This window comes from Centruroides vittatus, unplaced genomic scaffold (genome assembly GCF_030686945.1).
Source record: "Centruroides vittatus isolate TY-2023 unplaced genomic scaffold, ASM3068694v2 scaffold_861, whole genome shotgun sequence".
NCBI lineage: Eukaryota > Metazoa > Arthropoda > Arachnida > Scorpiones > Buthidae > Centruroides > Centruroides vittatus.
The window spans coordinates 1,986,753-2,002,522 of NW_027122718.1; the positions used below are offsets into that span (position 1 = coordinate 1,986,753).

The 15,770-nt window shown below is 36.7% G+C and overlaps 1 protein-coding gene across 1 annotated transcript in view; it reads right to left on the reverse strand.

The window, feature by feature from the left end:
- LOC136990204 (discoidin domain-containing receptor 2-like) overlaps positions 1–15,770 on the reverse strand; it is a 126,238-nt gene that overhangs the window by 78,001 nt on the left and 32,467 nt on the right. The window contains exon 2 of the mRNA XM_067288579.1: positions 9,973–10,066. The gene's annotated coding sequence lies outside the window, so the exon portion shown is untranslated. The remainder of the gene's footprint in view (positions 1–9,972; positions 10,067–15,770) is intronic.

Below are 15,770 nucleotides of genomic sequence, written 5' to 3' on the forward strand. Positions count from 1 at the left end.
AGTTTTGGCAGGAAGTCGATGCGAAGGGAGTCTGGTACATTTATCCACAGACCGAGTGTGAGTCATAAGTTGACTGTAATCACTACATTCCCCGTTGCTATCTGGCGGAGTGCCTGTTGCATCTCAGCTGCCCCACTACGATACGTAACCCACTGCGCTTTTTTATTTTTTTATCGTTCCACCACCTGATTAGATTACGTGCAGAAACGCCTGTGGGAGTCTGTTCTTTTTAAACTGTTTTATTGTCCTCTGTTTTTGTTGAATATCCACTATAATTCTGCACGACGGGTCAAATTGTTGTCGGCTTACGGCTCCTATTTTTTTTAAAGTCGCTTATCAGAAACGTTGTACTACTCTATCGATTGCAATTGCAGTTTGCAGTCCATTTAGATAAGGTGGAACCTCTAATTAGACCCAATTCGTCATAATAGGTCCAGATCAATAAGCCGCTATGGAGATGGTGTTTAAAAATTCAAAAGAGCTCCTCACTCGCCGTGTTCTTCCGACTGACATCAAAACAGAAACGTAATCAATTGTAAAATTTGATTTTCTGTTTGAATATGCGAAATTCGGCTTTATAAGTCGGATGGAAAATATTTTACGCATATCCCACCAATAGATTTTTTCTTGTGCCGTAAAAAATGGCTATGGCAGGAGAAATGTGCCATATTTTAGGGAAAGTATCAAACAAGTAGAGCGATGCGGCTGCGAGTTTCGCAAAGGACCATATTACATTTTCGATAATGAGGTCGTATATCAAACTAAACGATCTTTTCATTGTTTAATATGTCTTTAAATGACTTTTACGAATTTAATGATCAAGAATTTCTTAGACGTCATACAGTTCACTTCCCACAGTTAAACATTATTAATTAAAGCCAAATAACAGCAATAATACGATCCGAGAAAGAACAAGTGCCGCAAATCATTCCGACGCTTCAACAGATGGAAGGTGACGTCAGCCGGTGACGTCACAGGCGGCGGAAGTGGGGACGATTCACATGTAAATCCTCCCCGAAGCCGTGCTTTACTCAATCTATCTGACTCATGTTCTGGTATTTGTAGGAAATGTTGAAAATTCCGCGACATAGATGCGTTGTCCCCCGAGACACGGGGTCGGTGTTTGTCGAGGATGTGAGAAAATTGAAATTTTTGAATTTCCATACCGTATATTCATCAGGTAATACGGTGTTGTTTTTACTTTCTATTTCACTTTCGACAATATAATCTCGGTGGAGTTGCCTGGAATTAGCTCTCCAACCTGGGGAAGGGAGGAAGTAAAAGCGCTTGTTTACCTGTCGAACTATACAAACAATGAGAAATTCAATACATTCACGCCCGAAGAATTCTTTTCCGCATAGAAATGGAGAATCTACCACCAAGAACATATCCTACACTAATTTATAGAAAAGACGTTTGTCCTTCTCCTACGCACACAAACCTCTACCGTTTACTAGGGAGGAGGAAGGAAAAAAAGGTGTTTGTTCTTTATTCTGTTTCGAATTAAAACCTTGAGGGTGTGAGCCAATAGCAGCTATTTAATGATGTCATATCTGCCAAGAGAACTGGTAACGGTGGTAGTGAAGAGAGAGTGGTTTACGAGTCGTTATGTCAACATTGCCTGTCGTCTCCACTACCCCATTATAATATTTCAAACGTAATTACAGCGCCGAGATTGCAGTACCAAGTATACTCCAACAGAGTTTTAGGACACTTTCCGGCAGATTTGAACGTAAAGTTATTGGTGTTCCGTTATGCCGTCCACTTCACGTTCGCATTTGTTTGTCTTCTCTGCCGTACTGCACTGTCTACGCTTTAATGTCAACAGCAACATAACGAAAAATCGTGAAAACTCCTGTGAGGCAATCGACGATTGTTGGCAAGGTCGTTAACCTGTCCGAGATACGGAGTAACGTGTAAGATATTATGACCGTCAGCGAAATCGGAAGGAGCAAATAGTTTGAAGTTTGAAGAAGAGATAATGTCCGAGAAACAACTTGGAGAAAAAATTATTAGCGTGGCAGGTTTCCTTAATAACAGAATACTAAGAAGTTTTATGTGGTTTGTATCTGTAAACTCGGGCGAAAAGTCCGATAAGGAGACAAAATTACAATAATAACATTTTATATCAGTCTCTCTCTCATTGCCGACATTTTTTAACATTTCTTTTTACTTTTTGCAGGAAAAAATTCCGCCCGCAGGGAAAAAACCACTCTCTAATAAGCCAATTACATTTTGACTATTATTATAATTGACAGTGGCAAGATTTTGGAAAATAATAACTCTGGGAAAAGTTGCGGACCTCCCGAATCTTTTTCTATTGACCCAGATCGGTGCGGAGGCACTCGAAACAAAAATCAATGAAACTTCCGATCTATAAAGGAACTGTCGAATCCGAGAGAAGAAAATAATAAAAACAAAGAAAAATAAACTCGTCAAAGCACTCAAAACAGAAATTTGCGGTCGACAATTTAGGACGATTGGCATCGAACCAGATGAAAAATGCAAATGTTATTCTTGGAACATATCGAACTGTCAAAGGTCCCCCGAGTCGAGTCGGGACAAGAAAATTCTGGTAGAACAGCGGAGATTCCGAACAATTCAAATATTGATCGTTGGCTCGTGAGTAAATTTAAGACACGTCACGCTAAAATCACAATGGACACTCTAAAGCACGTCAATAGTTACTCTAAACTAGATCAAGACTTATTGGAAAATATTAAGGAATAAAAAGGGGTGGAGAAATATCTAAAGGTCTTTTGCAATTCATGAATTGGCAAATTTATTCAAATTGTATAAAAAGTGAATTCGAAATTTTTGACATCCATTAAAATATTGTTTGGTCATTTAGAATATTAGCGGTAATATTTGGCAATTTTCTTCACACTAGCAAGCATTAATCGTGTCAACGGACGTATAAATATCGCATTTTGTAAACAAATGTAACGTTCTGGGGATGTGGATCTGTTTTTTCTTCTTTTTCCACGCTACGCGGTTATTTTAAGACGAAGAAAACCTTTACTTCTTCTCAATACGTATAAGATACTCGAGCGGATGTGAAGTCACTTTTATAGCATTCTGTTTAACTTTAACATTTTTCTGCTTCTTGCAACTTCTTACCTTCGACCCACTCCACATCTTACCCAATTTGGCTCTTATCAAATTTTCCTCCCCTTTTTTTAATTACAGAAATTATTATTAGAAAGGGGGAGTTGTTTCACCTGAGAACGGACCGCGGAATAATTATAAAGTGTAAAGAAAGAGCGCTGTTTCAATCGAAGGAATATCGAGGAACATTTGTGTCCAGCAGGGTGTAAAGTCGAAAATGATGGCTTAGCAGAAAATATTGAAATTTTCACCACACTGTATATAAAGTTATACCGACTATGCATACATATTACTTCATTACGGTTCGAGTGCACGCCTGGTCAGACAGCAATTTACCCCCACTACACCATCAAATTATCTACAGTTTCCCGTAAATTAATCTCTCCTAATATAAGTTAGTGAAAATATGAGCTTAAGATATCGGATATATGACGTTTTCTTTACCTTCCGACAGCCGTTCTGCCATTTTCGAGTACAATATTAAAAACCAGGTGATGTATAAAGCGATTTTTCTTCGTCCTTTCAATATACTTGTCATACTCGACAATTTACCTATTTGCGCGTCGAGATTGGCGCATTATTTTGTGGCGCCAAAACTCGCCGAGCCGGTGTAATATTTGAAAAGGGAAATGGAAGGTTGCGCCTTTACAAGACAGACAAATGCAGCCTATAGTTAATCGTTTGACTAGCGTCGTGGAACGTTGCTTTACACCTGGAATGAACGGGGCATGCGCATTCCATCTATGGTCACTTAGGTCGTTTTAGAGGTCGATAAAACGGAATAGAGGCATTGGTGGTGAGGGTATCGATTCGCTATAATCCATTCTCCAGGTAAAGAATGCACGTTTATTTTGCATTTTTTCCCGTTTAAACAGGTTTTTCGCATCCAAAAAACCCCTATTCGATCACTTCGACTCGACAGAAAGATAAATATTTATCCGGAAAAATTAGATTAACCGGTAATTTACGAAATAAATCGAATTTCCGACCGCAGAAATGCAAAAAAAAAGTTAAAAAAAAGAGCGAAAGTAGTGGAGCCATTTGCTTTCTATCACTTCCTCCGGATATTATCCAGTAGTAAATAAGCCTTCCTATAAACAATTTCCTTAACATGTAAATCAAATATTTGTAAAACAGCAATAAAGAAGAGCAATAGCTATATATCGGGAGAGGCACAAGCCCTGTTACCCAGGTAGATGCAAACATTCACTAATAATAAATCTGTCCGTTCGGAACCTCTTCTCGTATTCAGTCCCGTTTCTATGGCAACATATGAAGGGAGAAATTTGCCGAATCTACCTTGGGATGACTCATCTCTTGGAAACGAGTTGAAAGCACACAAGAGTACGTATTTTCCGCAAACTGGGGGCCCAAAAAATAAAAAAAGAGACATACGACCGAGCCAATTATGGAATTTAAGACTCGACAATGATCGAGTCGATCTAGATGCGGATGGAGGGAATTTCAGTTTAAACAAACATTCGCTTAATGGAATCTAAAACAATTTGCTTTACCGACAATTGCTTATTGGGATCGTATGCTGTTTTCACTATCTCTTGGAGAATAAGCTCTTTAAATTCACCAGAAGTTCCCCTTACGAGCGATCGGGGTTTTCGAGGATTAAATCGATTAATACGGTTTTTAAGGAATTGTAGAAGTTAATGCCTTCCATTCAACCTGAAAATTTAATTATTAAGATTTTTTCCCAGTGTAAATAACGGAAAATCTGTGTAATTTAAATATTATTTTTTTGAATCTAAATAAACCCAAGTTGGGAAAAATCGGAGCATATTTCGAAAGAATGTGGAAATCCTTATCAAGAGGAGCGTAGCCATAAGCAATCTCTGGTTTAATTTTAACAAACTGACTTAGAATTAGATAGAAAATTCTAATTAAATTGGGAGGAAAAGATAATTTCCTTTTGCTTTCAGAACTATTTTGGTCGTTACGTCTTCGGTAGGTACGAAAGTGCATCAACCACATTTCCTAAGTCCCGTTTCATTAAATTTTCCTCTTTGGAGTGACAGGTTTTGCTGGGAAGATGTTTATAGCGTTGGCGACGGAATGTAAACAGCCCAGGAGAAGAGGAAACTTTCTGCGAAGATGAAATAAGAGAAATCGCCGAGGTAGACAATTATTACTGACAAGTATAATTCCACCTATTTACTCAATACTTTGTGTTCGAGCAGAAAATGAAGTGAGGTGTTAAGCTGCTTGCTGATGTCGTATCCAGCTGACAGATTCCCTACAGCACAGAGATTAAACAGAGAAGCGAATCTTGTATCGTTGCATCTACTGTAACGTTTGACCCAATCTTTTCTGCTTCATGCCCGTTTAACTGACACTGGAATTTCTAACTTGGCATAGACAGGATTTATATGCTTACCAGAAATAGAAATTTAACTGGCTGTGACTACAATAATCGATCTTTAAACACGCAATCGAAAGAAGCTTCATATTTATATGGCACATTTGCATTGTACGTTTCCAACAATTTTCCGGATTAAGAGAATGGAATTATTCTGTTCAAACAGAAGTGAAAGGGAGGAGGATTCTAACGCGGGTCGAATTAAATACAGGGCAGAATATTGGCCCACTTCATCTAGTGGGGGTTAAAGGTGTTGGCGGGTCATAACGACTAGAATTTGCATCCCTTTTCAGTTATCCGCGATTTGAATTATTTAGAAAGACAGCTGGATCCACTCCCGCTCGTAATTTATTGAAGACGGAAATTTTCCATTTGTAGACAAGCAATTTCGTCTCCGTAATCGGGTCCTGGATCTTTTTCGTTGCAATCCTTCTGGAAAGCCAAGAAACACACAGCCACGCGTGGAGATCTATTAATGAGATAGGGGAAATCCTCCAAAGACTCCCAAAGTTTCTCTTCCCACCCCGACATCATCATTCTGCCTAACAGTTTCTAGACGTCGGACCCCCAAGAGAACGCTCGGAAATTTCGGGCCATTCAGACGATTCTGTGCCCGAGGAGGATCGATGCTGCATTCCCAAGTGACCGAGACTATTGTGGACCGAGTAGACAGGAACCGAAAACCCACCACCGTCACGTAATGAAGCTAACATTGTCGCAAGAAGCCTTTGCTCGTCTTCACTCAAAACTATTTACTTCTTCATCGCCCATTCAATTGGGAAACCTGTTGACCATTCATTCGAGAATTCTTCAATTAACGGCACAAAGATGGCCTTAATTTCCCTACAGATGGATGATATGCTTATGTTTTCGAGCCGCAGCTTTCATTTTTCTTCTCTTTTTCTTTCTTTAAAGCGCTTACAAAACTCTAATTAAGAACATAAACAAATTTTTATTTACTATTAAAGGAATTCCAATTCACGGCGCTCGTAATACGATAAGAGAACGTTGAACTAATCAATAATTTCGTTTCGCTGGAAGGGGGGTCATTGGCAGCACTGGCGTAGTAACCGGCGCCATCTATGGCGCGTAACGAGAACTACATAAAATGAAATCGCCACCCCGCCACCGAAAGAAAATTTTTATAATTTATTTCTCTCCGAAACACCGGCAAAAGTTTTTCAATTAAAGGCGAATTAGAATTTGTAGAAAATTACAACTTCTACCGGATGATTTATGTAGTGTATTTGTATATAATTTCGCAGACGAAAAAAGAAAGTGTGGACGGTACGGAGCGGTATCGGAGTGTAGATGACACACGCAGTAATCACATATTAATGGCAATACCGAGAGAATCTCTACGTCTATAAAGGAACAGTTGCCACAAGTGTGAGTGCTTTTTTTTACTCCAATCGATGATAACATGCAGCGCTAGCCAGGTGCAGCAGTGGATCAATAACAATTAACGTAGGACCCTCTAGTACTGGAGATTTATAAATTATGTACGATGACGTCATGGCCAGAATGTTTATATCTCTCTCCATGAAATATCGCGAGAGGGAGTTAGTGCTACTCTCGCAGGCAGATACGATCCCCTTAAACGAATTGTGAACGTATTTCTGAGTGCCGTGTGCGTGATGTCGTTGATGTGCTCTGAGCAAGAATGAAAATAACGCACGTACCACTATAGAAATCCACTTTTTATGACTCTGAGAGTTACCGACTTTAATCTCTCTTCCAAGCTTTAATTTAAGTTTATTTTTGTTTCCTATATTTTTTATGTTCTACAATAAAAATAAAAATGTCCCCAAACTCCACTAAATTCGAAAATATTTAACTATTACCATAGTTATTCAGATTTAAATTATGATTCGTCTTTCGATGGAAAAAATCATTTTATGTCTTTTCGGTTAGGGATTTTTTAAAATATATATATTTATATACATATACATACATTTATACATAAGAGAAGATAAGGGAAAAAAAGGAAACGATTGTCACCGCAGGCACGGCACTGGTTTACCTCTCTTCACTACCATCGTCACTACCTTAAACAAACTTTTTCACTGCAATCGTCACAGATGTCCCTACAAGTTTCAATATATCTGGGAAGGGGACCGCCCCGGGCTGCAACTGGCGGTATAAGCAGATTCAATAAGGCAAGGACAGAGATAGCACCGAGGGGAAGAAAACTTCCAGCAGACAACAATCTGGAAGCGGAGAATACTCGTGGCTGTGGGCTACAGATAACACCGACCATGTTATACACTTAACGCAGAGATATTCGCTGTCTTTCTTTCCACTGACAGCGGATCCTGACTGTGTCGCCATTGGCAGGCAGAGAGAGAGAAGGAAGGGAAAAAAAGAAAGCAAAAGATAGAAAAAGAGGCGAATTTAGCTCGAGTAGAGGAGGATAAGAGCAGCGGCCTCGCGTGGCCAGAAAACCAATTAAAATCGGATTATACGCAGTTCCTCTGCAACTTTTCTTTGCTCGGCCTTAGGCGCATGCTCCTTTTCACTCGGCCAAGTAGCACTCTACTTATTAAAGAAGGCCAACTCTTAATCAATCCCGAAAGCCCCGTCTTATTGAAAGATTAGTTTATTTAATGCAGAGTAGAAAAGAATCGAAAACTGTCTGCCAACTGAGATTATATAAGATCAAAGATTAAGACCCGTCGAAACTACCTCTACGTTTACCCCAATGGGTTATGTATAGAGATGGAAATGAGATAATTATGTATAAATATATTATGGAAGAGATAAAGGTGTAGTGTAGCAAACACCGGCTACAAACCGATATATTGTAACGCGTAAATGATCAAATATATCATGGAGGCCGATATAACCAAAACTGTGCTCGGCTATAATTTTAAACAGCCTTGTATCCGGGGTGAAAGGAAAATTATTGTTGGTAATTAGCTTGTTAATAAATAGATATAATACGCTACATTAATCTAAGTATTGGGTTTGCTTTATGGCTAAAATTAACTCGCCACATTATAAATTATTTATTAAAGAATTCTATTAAAATCGAGAGATAAGATTACCCCGATACAGATTACAGCGATAACGTGCAAGTTATTGGTGATTAATTATTATTTAGAGAGTGTATAAACATGCCATTCGTGTTCAGCAATTTGGCCAAGATGCTAATTTTGCAAATTAATTTTTGATGGTTAAAACGGGCCTAATTAGCCTATGTAATTCAATAAGTACAGATTTTTTTTTAAATCCTGTCTGCCAGGGTACGGCGAACAACACAAAATTAAACTTCCACCCACGACTTTTAATTTGTCGAATATAAGAGGATAAATTCTAATTTTGTCTAATATTTATATATATTTAACACACTCCACACGTCTCGTAACTTTATGATTGGAGGCTGTCTTGTGTCAAAAGGAAAAGGAATTTGACAAATTATAAGTCGCAGCATGCACCAGGCTTCCCTGTATGAGACCATGCGGTGAATATGACAATTTGACTAGGATCTACTGTATTCGAGGCTGTGAAACCAAAGATTTAGATTTCTACACATGTATGGATCTATGGAAATAAAAAGCTTTTATGCAAATGAAGTCATTTATATAATTGCTTCTCGCTTTGTGTTTGTAATCTTTTTCTCATTATTAAAGCTGACACCTCATTGTTTTGTTTGATCAGAAGAGATCTTTCAATTCTCTTACAGAAAATAAATCGTTAGCAATAACTTTTGATATATGTGAGAATAAGTAATGTAATTATGTGACTATTCATTATAGTTAAGCGCCAGTTAGACTAAAAATCGATGTTTATAATAGATTATCCGCGTATTATATCCCGGTTTAGTCCTTCCACGTGTACTGCCGAGCTATAATTTATCTTTAATATATGGAAAATTCATTAAGTACAGTACGTCAGAATTGATTTCGGACGAAAGCTCTTTTCGGGTTATTAATATGAGTATACTCCAACAAAATAAAAATAACAAATAAATCGATTCCATCAATTTTGTGCCCGGCAAAAGTTGTGTCGATTTCTCTTCGCAAAAATCTGCTACGTAGTTTTTAAATTTTACATTATTTCCATAATTATGCCAACATTTTCCTATGTGGAAAAATTTCTCATTAGTCACGCACCTACCATAGCAGACCTCTGACCGGTTCCTCCCATGACGCATTTATGAAAGGTTATCTGGAACCAGTGACGAACATAGATCTAATCTAGAGTCATGACGTCAAGATTTGTTCACACGGCACCCAAGGTTAAGTCACGAACCTTCACCTCTAAATCCGTCTTGTTCGTCAACCGTTCCTCTAATCTCTATACGGATAATTAACGAAGAATGAGAGCTATCCAGTGTCAAGTTTGAGATTAATTATTGGACCACCGGGTCACAAACCAAAACGGAACTCATTATTTTGTAATTATTTTTCTATTAATTTAGAATTATTTAGCTGTTATTCATATGTATAACTTATTATTCTTAAATACAGCCCTGTTACAAAATTATGACTTACCAGTTCGGAGTGACCTGTTCCTATTCATCGAAGATCCTGACGTGTAGGATGTATGTAAAAACTGTCAAGTTCTCTCTTCCTCTTTAAAAATTTCCTGAAATTTAATAAATATTCACCATAAATATTTAAATCTTTATAAATGTTTAAATATTTTTAATAGAATCAGTCGTCCGAATAAATTTTTTATTAGCTTTTGCAGTTATGCGAATGTATTGGCCTTCCATACCTCATATTTTTTATATAAAAAAAAGGAATGAAACATAATTTAATATCTCCTTTCCTCTTTTATTAGCAGATTTAATAATTTAAGCAATAAATAATGGATGTAAGTATTATACTAAACACGTATATATCAATTAATCTATTTAATTTATATCAGTTGTTCGTTCACTCGTAAATGAATGTGAAAAAAGGACGTGATCGAAGCACAAATCTCGAGTCTGTCACGTATATTAATAAAGGAGATGTAATTATATTCTGCAGATTAAATAGAGAAAAAGTGCTGTAGAGTCGAGTTTGGTTTGAAAGAATGAATCATCGACTTTGCTCACTTTATAAAAATAAATAATAAACAAGTAAAAAGTTCTAGTATGACCCAAGAGAGAGCTGGAAAAATTACGAAACATATTTTAAGTTTAGAAAAAATACATATGTATTTGTTATTAAGATTTAAAACAGGACTATACCCTTTAAGTGCACATATTTGCCCCCTTGAGTCTTCTATCGCCCTCGAGGGGGCGGCAACTCACACTTTAGGAATCACTGATTTAAAGCGAAGACAAGTTATCAATACAATTAAATTTTTATTAAAACTTATCCTCGTCAGGAAGGCGAAACGAAATATTTAATGAATTTACAACTGTCAAGTCATATATAATGCATTATGGTTGTAATTACGGTCTCGATTCGTCCAAACAGGTTATCTAAATAATATTTGTTATTCATAGTGGTCATCTTTGATTGAAAAGCGTAGTTAGAAAGGTTATTGTCCTATTGCTCGTCTTAAACCGCCATATTTCGGTCGATGCCACTTTTATTACTTAATAGCAAACATAAGCTTCACTCTAACGAATTATTAGCCAAATAGCACTCGGATAGAAATGCAGACAGAGAATATTAATCCGGTGGCAGGGCTTTCCTGTTGGACACACCAACAGTGACTATGAATATTTGAAGATTCAAGTCCGCAATCACCAAGACCAGATAAATAATGAAAATGATGTAGGCAATTAGTCACAGTTTCCTGATTTCTCCGCTAGAAGGCGGGCGCGTCACGCGCGGCCGACAGTGCAGCGTCCTCTAGCGTGACAAGCTACATCTAGCGTCCATGCAGCGACACCTGGAAATTTCGAAAGAACAATCGAAGAAACGAACAAAATAAAATAAATGAATTTAACAAGTGATTATATAATTAAACAGAGAGCAAAACAATAGGAAATTTTTGTTTCGAACTAGACTTGAGAATCTTTCAAAGTTCTTCGAATTAAAAGTAAATTTAATTTCCTTTTTAATTAGTATTTTAAGGCAGGAAAGAGAGCAGGGGAAAAATCTTTTCAATAAAATTTCGAGATGACCTTCGGATAAGAAGTTAAATTATAATCCTTGTGAAGAGCACGTCAGATAACTGTTATCCCCGAAAGACAAGTGGACTTATTTGATTATTCCAAGATAAGAAATAAAGAAAGCTCAGTCAAGCAATATCGAGTTGCAACGTATTTTTCGGAAATTAAACTGTTTCAATAATGATAGTGTGTATTTTATTTTTTTGCATTGAAATTAAAATGCAAGGTTTCAATTACTCGCTTATTTAATTAAAAAAATTATCGCATCTCTTTTTTTTGGGATTTTTATCTATAAATTAAGCTATCGATCGTTACCGAAAGATTTAAGCTTACGTTTACTTTGGATTTTCGACAATGTTCTCGCAGATTGTCGTATCTCGTTTTCTCCATCCTTAGAAATTTCTGGAGGACAAAAATTTTCTGACTTTTCTTGGAGAATACAACTGGAAAATGTAAGAAGAGGAAACGACGAACCGAGAAATGTAAGAAGGAAGAAGAAGAAGGAAAAAAAAAAGGGAGATTCTGAGTCGATTCAGAAGTCGGCAGTCAATAGAGCGGCAGCGTTATCTAAATGTGCTACGCAGCTATCGCGATGTGCTATTTCACGTTTCTCCTTATCAATATTTCCTCGGCTAAATAAAAGAACCTCGTTGGGGATGATGCTCATTACCGACTGCCGTGCTTCCAGCGCCTCCTTCTTCCTGTCACGTGACAGGAAATGACTACTGCAGGAGGAACCTTTCCGCCCTAGGTGTCCAAAGGGGCGCTACAGGTAATTACCAGCTCAATATTGAGGTATCCGATGTTACACATATTTAAAATTATTCAATTTTCTAAAATCGAATTCGGATAGAAGCGAAAAATCTTTATCGATTCTGTAGATACTTTTAGTAACATTATCAAAATAAATAAATTATATATACGTATTTAATAACCGTAGTCTTTAGCGATTGACCTTACAGATAAAGCCACATCAAATCATCCTTGATAATCTTAAAAATTTACGATTACATCACCAAATTTAATCTTAAAATTATAAGCCCGTACCGATGTCGGTCATATATCAGTTAGAAAATTTATAATAAAGTAAGAAATAAATTACTTTGTATCGTCACAAACAACGGGAAGAAATTCTTCTTGTTTAAGATAATTTATTTTAATTAATATTTACATTTCTTTCTTTGCTACGTCACCACGTTTAGACGGTTGTATCAACAACAAGGCCATTGTAACAAAACAAGCAAACATTGTTCTACTCCACAATAGAAATCGTTGTATATCACTCTTTGTTTTGATTTTAAAAGATCCATTTGATGTGTGGCTAATTGGAAATTGTTTTCCTAGCGAATAAACGCTATCGTGTTAACAAAGGGACACTTGTTTAAATTTACACTTGAAACCTTAGAGGGAGAGAAAACATTACGAAAAATATCGATTCTATTTTAAACATAGAAATCCAATAATACCGTCGTTTTGTAGGCTCTAGAGGATAATCTGCGACATCGTTCGAAGCGATAATTCTTATCTGTTTTTTAATACTCTCTCGTATAAAACTTTATTTTATTATTATTTTTTATCACTTTACTACAATTAATATAAATACTTTGTTATTGTAGTTCATAAATTAATCGCTTCATTACTCGAAAAGATATGCAGATAAATTTACTTTACAATTTATTTAAACTAACAAAGGCGTGACGATCTACCGGTCAGAACTGTGAAACGTGACAGAGCATAAGTCACGCAACAACACGTGATCCGATCCGTGACTTGAAGCCAATTGACTTGGATCTGCTTCCGATATTTCAACAAGTTTCATTTCAAATATGCCCATTTTTTAAATATATATATCAATCATGAATTATTCTTTCGGATCAATCCGAAAGCGTTTCTACAATTGGTGCCAAAGGCGTCACGTCATTCTAATTAGCCAATACGGAGCGCGTTAACGCCAGAAATCGCATTAAGATATTACCTGACTAGTATCAGGCTCGAAGAGGAATTAAAATAATAGTTTAGTTTCTGCTCAACCAAACGTAAACCGAAACAAAGAAAGTCGTCCGTCATACGGAGATCGCATCGAAATATATTTTACGCTACATTTGTTTCTTTGGCTTCACCCCGGGCCCCTCCACTGGGCGCCATATTTATTATGGTTACTATAGTAACATGAGAAAAACACGATTTCATAGTTTGGTCATTCGGTATAGACGATACATCAATAAAAAATGTCAACTCTTCCCGCATAAAAGGAATGCTTACAATTTTCTGTCGAAGAAAAATCGTGCGAGAAAAAACTGTTTTTATATATTATTTATTTAAATAATTAAACACGAGTTTAAATAATGCCGTGAATGATAATTTATAATAATTTCGTCTACGAGTCAACAACTCCAAGGCCATTTAATATCGGCTATAACGTCAGATTATGACGTCATTACATCCTTAAAGTCAATCGAACTACGCTTTATATGGAAGTTTTAAATTATAACTGGTGATAAAAAAATATATATATTAAAAAGAGATAATTAGGATATGAAATTAAGATATTTACGAGGTTTCGAGACATTTGTTCGGACAGATTTACTGGAATCATTTTTGCAGCGCGTGGACGGGGATGGCGGAATTAACGACACGTTTTGTAAATTAATTCGTTAAAATTCCTTTAAACTCGATTAATTCTGATTAATAACACGTATTTGTAGTCCCTGTGTTTAAAGGGATAAAAGTTTACCCTGACACGAAATTCGTTTTATCGCTAAGTAAACAGACCTCGATCTCTTCTTAATCTCCGACCAAATTTCGTCACTCCAGTATTTTTTTAGTAATTTTTTATACTAAAAAGTGTAACGAAAAACAGATACGAAAGGAAATTAATTCGCCATGTTTTGAATAAAGTAAATGCTTCGAAAATAGGAGGGAAAAAAAGGTATATTTTCATTACGAAACATAACGAAAAAAATCGTGCAAGAATTCATATTTTAAACCGATAAGATCTACGTTATTTAAACGGCAAAAATTAAAAAAAACTCGGATGCTTCTAATTAGTCTCCTGTGCCTTCCCCGACGTTGATTGATTTTTATATTTTAATTTAAGTTAAAAAAATGCAATATTTTAAACGAAACAAACAAGATTACTGCATCAACATCTCATGACGTCAATATTTCGAAAACTGACCTTGCACTGACCGCTTAGTGATATCGCTAAGAAAGGGCGTTATCTAAGAAAGGTCATTGCGTAACTTCTCCTCCTCCCATAAACAGATGTTTGCTTATTGAGACTGGAGAATTAAAATACACCAAACTACTGTTCGATGGAAAATACACGACGAAAGCGTTGAACAGTTCAATGCCTGTTTATGATAGATTACTGGCAGAATGTTTGTGATGTGTGAACTGTCTAAACTCCATCATATATCACGTCTAACTTCATCTGGCCAGCGACGCCGTGGCGACCCGAATCATCAAACTTCAGCCACTGGACGCCATTAAACCATATCTGGGTAGGAACTTCTGTCAAATTGTTCGACTGCAACTGTTCGTATGGCACGGATGACGTATAATTGATCGATGCGACAAACATCATCTCCATAAACCCATAATCTTATTTTACAAACTGTATAAAGGAAGATGGATACGTATCAAAAAGCTCGAGGTGCAATAAATTTGAGGCCAAGGTCAGTGATAGGGTGTAGCGAGTTTTGCTAGTGATTCCCATTTCTTTTTTTCTATAGGACGAACGGCAGACCGAGGAGGTCCACCTGTTCTACGTACTGATATGTAGAGGGGAAGTCATCTGCCCGCTACTAACGTTCAAGGACAACAAAGGGTGACGTGATGAAGCGAATAGCACGAGCGGAAAAAAAATCCGCACAGGAAATGACCCGTGTTGTTCATGTAGTGGATGAGATGGAGGTCATGCGTGGATTAAATATTTTTGCTCTGACTCAACAATCCCTGTTTCATTCTTTATAGGAATATTTTAATGGAAAGTGATGTTGTGTGGTCAACCGTAATATAAACTATGCAGAAGGGGGATGATATATCTTTTAATAAAACTTAACAATTATTATTGTTCGATTTTGAATGAGGAATTAGCTACGATGTCTTAACTGCATTCCATTGAAATTTCATTTTTTTCCTTTTTTTAAACGAGACTTAATTCCCTTTGGTAATAAATATGGAGAATTAAATGCAATTTTTTCTTTTCGTCTCGCAAATTTTCCTTTTTGATGT